The 6,000-nt window shown below is 31.5% G+C and overlaps 1 long non-coding RNA gene across 1 annotated transcript in view; it reads right to left on the bottom strand.

Annotated features, from left to right (window-relative positions):
• Positions 1-638: 638 nt before the first annotated feature.
• LOC132508241 (uncharacterized) overlaps positions 639-6,000 on the bottom strand; it is a 44,800-nt gene continuing 39,438 nt past the window's right edge. The window contains exon 4 of the long non-coding RNA XR_009536487.1: positions 639-1,381. This is a non-coding gene — a long non-coding RNA (uncharacterized LOC132508241). The remainder of the gene's footprint in view (positions 1,382-6,000) is intronic.

Below are 6,000 nucleotides of genomic sequence, written 5' to 3'. Positions count from 1 at the left end.
AAGAAAACACATATTTATTTGGCTGAGAAAATTGAGTCTTAGGAAAAGCTAAGTCACACAGCTTCTAAGTGGCCAAGACTAAACTTGGGTGTTTCTCCATTATACCATCTTCTGATACCGTTTTCTCCATTCAGTTTATATTCAAACCATCTTTCAGTTCTATGCTTTTCTTTGGATCCCCACTCATGCTTTTTAAATTAATACTGTGTTCAGCTATCTCATAGATTATAGAAAAAATTTCCTCTAGACTTACCTAACACCATCTCACCCTACCTCATTCTCAATTCACTTTCCAAAATAAATAATCATTCTGAAAGGCCAGTCTGATTATATAACTCAATGTTTTAAAATCCCTCAGTGGCTCCCGACTGTCACCAAGATAAAATATAAACATGTAACTTACAAAAACTCTCCTTTATTTAAGTTTTTTCCATTTTCATCTCATATAAGTCACTCCATTTGTTAAATATTGTATACTTATTGTGTTGCAAGTATTTTTCAGTTTTCATTCAGTTTCATTTTTAATTAAATTTTAATTAAATTAAATTTTATTAAAAGTTCAGTTTAAACTTTCATTCAGTTTAATATTTGTAAAACTGATATTTTAAAATGTAATATCCAAATTATTACATGTTTACATATGGTGATAACTATTTTAAAGGAAAATAACAAGGTTCTCTAAAGAGGTTAACAATAAGGGTCTAATTTAAACTGGATTTTCAGGAGATGCTTCTTCTTGGAAGAATCATTTAATTTGAGACACTCAGGGTGAATAGGAATTAGCCAAAGATTCCAGGGAAGACATTTCAAGCAGGGGAAATAGCCAGAGCAGAGAAGAGATTGGTGTCTTTAGGGAACAGAGATAAGGGTAATGGGGTTAGAGCCCAGTGAACAAGGGGAGAGTAAGAAGGGAGTAAATATGGGACCTACAGATACTACACTTTACAGTTACTAAACAAGGTACGGTAACACTCTCTCTCTCTCTCTCTCTGTCCCTCCCTTCCTTTCTCTCTCCCTCCTCTTGTCCTTTGCACTTTCTATTTCCTCTATTTTAAACTAGATATTCTGTTTCCATAGAAGTCATTTTTACCACTTTTTGATAACTGACTTCACTTCAATCTCTAGGACACAGAATAAATGTTATCTGGAAAGTGTATTAGTCACAACAGGCTGAATGCTATAACAAACAACTTCAAAATCTCTGTGTTTAACATAATAAAGTCTATTTTTCTCTAATAAAAATCCAATGTACATGGCCCGGGATAGACATTTCTTCTGAGGGCCTTTCTTCTTAGTGGTGACTCATGGACTTGACCAACTCCAGATTACATCTTCAGGACAGTAACCAATATAATATATATTTTAAGGGTCTTGAAAGTATCTGCAAGTAAAATAATACTATTTAAACTCAAAATCCTTTAACTCCAAACCTAACAATTCATGAAATCTCAATACATTTGAACGATAATTACAAATTTTCAAATTGTTGATAACTTAGATGCCTTAGGCAACAGTTTCCATTACTATAGGCTCATTAGGAAAATATATCTAATCACTATATAATTTTAAGATTTATTTTCTTGAGATATTGCTTGTAATGATTGGCTCACCATAGTTCACCTCAAACTTCTAAATAAAACCGTTGTTCTTATTCCATAATCGCCCCATAGAAATATGAATTGCATTTCTGACTTATTGTAAGTATAATGGTCCATATTGCTTTCTATCTAAAAAAAAATATGGAAGGTTCTAGTCTTAAAATGATAATTAAGACAAACATATGTACTACTTTGTTTTATAGAGTACTATCTAAGAAACAGCAAAGATGAAAATGGACTGCTTAAAATGACTTTCTGCCATGTATCTTTCGAACAGAACATTTACATAGGCAAAATATTTTTGATAGTAGTTGCCTTTTTTAATTGAAATGAAAAAAATATCCTTTAAGTTTACCAGTCTCAAAAGCATTATGCTCACTGTTTTATAACATTTTCATTCTGTAGAATGCATTTTTTTTTTTTTGGTAAACAAAGATTTTTTTCCTACTGAACTTCCAGTGATATCTGAAAAACATAATTACAGTTCTGTTATCACACATATTAAATTCTCATTTTTTTAAAATAATGCTCACAGTTCTAAAATTTTTTCTTGTTAACATATGTTTTCTTTGTAATGCATTAATGCAATTTGCTGGCAGCTTTTTCTTGGACTTTGAATTTGTGATTTTAAAAAGGCAAATATAGCAATTAACAGCCCAGTAGAAATCCCTCATCAAATTAAAATCAGCTGGCAAATTTAGACCATAACTAATTAACTGTGCTGTTAAGAATTTTTTCTGAGAAATGAACTCAATTTAAACTAAAATTAATTAAATTAAAATATATTCTAAAATCTGATAGATCAAAACGATTAATTTCAGTTTAGCTGGTTCAGTCCAGCCAAGACTTGTCTTCTGACCTGATGTACCTCTCACCCCAAGCAGTTATGAAGTTAGCATTACAGAGGACAAGGATAATCCACTAAAATGTGTCAGATACCATTAACTTGGCCTAATAAAGTTATATGTAGTGTTGTTATAACTCAAGCATAAATAAAAGTGAAAAAAACAGAGTAGTTTTTTCTTTCTAAAGTAGTGTCATTAAATGGGCATAGAGAAAAACGTTTCTACTTTCTCAAACTGAGAATTATTTTTGCTTCAAGTCTTCACTAGACTGGCCCCTACAGCAATTTTACTGTGTGTATTCAACAAAGAACATTTTGGCGTTCTGCTTTTTCCTTTATGTTACACACATCCTCTCCACACACTCACTTTTTTGTTGGTACTTTTCCCACTCTATACGTTTTAGTCTGGCCACTGTTTAAAAGAAGAGAGAAAAAGAACCCACAACAACCTATTTTATTCAATTATTTTAAAAATTGTTATTATATGAAAGATTTTAAAAGTTCAGAAGGAAGAAAATAGTGATAAAATGTCGAAGACCAAGTCTTTTTATGAGAAACTCAGAGGGAGCTAAAAGACAATGGTAGGCTAATTAGTTAGAAACTGAAACAACTATATACAAGCAATTTTCATATAAACAAAGAGCTTCAGGTGAGATATAGTGGGGGAATAGTTATTTTACTTATACCTCATAGTAACCATTATTGGTCATATAAATATAAGCTGTTATTTTCCCAGGACAGTGCTGTTTATGCCTGTTATCTTAGTGAACTGAATAATTATTAACCGTGTCTTGGTTTGGACATAAAATTATATAACTTTTTAATTATAGGAGTCCTTTTGTGGGATATTGGTGTCCATATTTAGAGAACTCTGTTCAGTTGTAAGAAAGTCACATGTTGTGAGTTTCAAGAAAATAGGAGCAGTCATAAAATGCTCAGAAATATAGAATTAAGAATAGATTAAACTAGACTAGAGTAGACTAGAAGGAGTAACTCTTGAAGAGTAAAGGGAATTACACTTATTTACAGTTTTTTAAAAATCCTTTCATTGGACTAAGTGTAGGTTTGGGTAATACTTCTACAGATAAAACCGGCTAGCTTCGGTAAACTAGCATAGTGGTCTACAGAGCAAAGTTTTAAGAGAAACCTAGTTCTGCTGATGTTCAGTTTGACTTCACTTTTTCCGTTCTTCTTTTGTATCTGTTTCATAATGCATATAATAGTTCAATAGTATTCAATAAGTTTTAAATAAATGACTAAATATGTTGAAGGCGTGATCACAAAATCTATACCTCTGGGCTAGGCAAACAAACTGGTATTGCCAAAACACATCTAATAAATGCTGAATCTTTTTTACACGGGCCTCTCACTGTTGTGGTCTCCAGACACTCAGGCTCAGCGGCCATGGCTCACGGGCCTGGCCGCTCCGTGGCATGTGGGATCTTTCCGGACCGGGGCACGAACCCTTGTCCCCTGCATCGGCAGGCGGACTCTCAACCACTGCGCCACCAGGGAAGCCCCATGCTGAATCTTTATTAGGCACTTTATTAGGCAGTATTATGGACACTAAGAGAGCATAATCTTATCACAGTCTACAATTTAAAGGCCCCAGAACTCTATCTATAGCATTTTGACCATGTTATAGTATCATTACCAGTAGTATTATGTAAAAATAAGAACATGACATATGCACAATGTTTTATTTTATTTTTCCACTGTTTGTGTTTGTCATGGTACCTAATATTCTTAGTTAAAAGTCACCTGAATAAATTTGCCTATGCAACAAAATACAAATTTTATTGCCATGATCTAGCATGAGAAAGTTAAAGAGTAATCATTGTTCAGGATATTAACTTAAGTGCATAAAAAGTCATTAGCAGAATAACTAAAATTATGCAAAGTGTTTTAGTATGTAACATTACATCAGTGCATGCAACAATGCTGTTTAGGTTTGGCATACTAGATATTTTAAAATTAACAATGTGGAAACATTACAACTTTAATTTTAAAACATCTCAAATTCCTGGCCATCTTGAATTTAAAGTCAGATTATACAAGACATATAGTGCATTTACTAACACATCTTTCAGGATGATTTTGAAATAGATGTTCAGACTATAGTGCTTATATATGTTGAATTTCTAGTTCTCTTGATGGAGAAATTACAAGTTTACAATTCTTGGTGCATGACAATTTTTCAGCATGTGAAGTTTCTATTTTTACTTTTAAAAGAATATAAAGTGTAACTCTTGAACACTTTAACTACAGATATAGTTTTTATTTTCAATTTATCAAACTAAATTTCTTTTAACATTGGAAGAATACTAGCACATAGAAGAGAGACCATCAGTGCATAATAATTCATTCTCTATTGCCAATATCATACCAAATACTGAAAACAAAGCAAGTAAAATCACATGAAACCAAACTTAAGAACCCATAATTTAGTGCCTACCACTACAGGATAGGTTTATATAGTTGCAAAATTAAGCCTAAGTATAATTTTCATAGTCAATGTAGGAATTCTTTCTGTGAAAGTGGCAAAAGTTTGAGACAAGGGCCTCTGTATGAAAACTGATGTGATATAACTCAAATTCCTCATGACATCATGTTACTGATCCAGTGAGCATAAGAGTCCAAATCTCCATTTTAAAGGCTGAAGAAAAATATATTTGATTTTTTTCTTTAAAGGCAAATTGAATAAAAATACTATGAATAATTTATACCCATTTTAAACCTGTTTTGCCTTTCTTTCAATAGTCTAAATGAATAAAAAGATCATAAGCACTTTGCCCAAGAAAATATAAATCCATACAAAATTATTTGAATGATTTCAATCAAATATATTGTTTATTTTAATCACAATGCTATCATTATGATTAAAGTAGAAAAATATTAACACAATTAATATTATATGGTGCTACCATAAATAAGTTCTTTTATAAATAAAGATATTTCCAGCTGGAGGGGAAAAAATGATTTTTTTATTTTCCTGAACTTATTTGTGCTTTGCTAAGACAAAAGCCTGTCAATATAAAATGATTTAATCACATACTAAGAGCAAAATTGGATAATGAGTCTGAAGTCTATGAAGTAAACACTGAGAGAAATATATAGAGACAAATTGATAAACACTAATTTCCTGAATTCTAAGACACATTGTTAATTAAAAATTTGTTCAGGAAAAACAAATAAGTAAAAAAGTGCTATAATTGTGTATATATATATATATATATATATATAAATGATAGTAAGGTTCAAAAATATTAATATGTTGAAAAATATTCATCTTTGAATTGTGGAAATACTGTATATCTTTATATGTTTACCTGGGCCTCTGCTTTTTAGAAGCTCCTTGTATATAATGCTGTAGATTTGCATAGGTAAGTAGACTACCCTTCTTTTCTGGTGTGGACAGTGTATTTTATGATTTATTATTATTATACTCAAGTATAACCAAGAGATATGAGCTCTAATTCCGTCTGAGTGAATGACCTCACTTGGTAGATCTCTTGCCTCTTCTGAGTTACAGTGTGTAGTCTGCACTGAAGGAGCTAT

Source organism: Lagenorhynchus albirostris, chromosome 17, assembly GCF_949774975.1.
Source record: "Lagenorhynchus albirostris chromosome 17, mLagAlb1.1, whole genome shotgun sequence".
Taxonomy (NCBI): domain Eukaryota; kingdom Metazoa; phylum Chordata; class Mammalia; order Artiodactyla; family Delphinidae; genus Lagenorhynchus; species Lagenorhynchus albirostris.
This window is presented reverse-complemented; position numbering and strand designations above follow the sequence as displayed.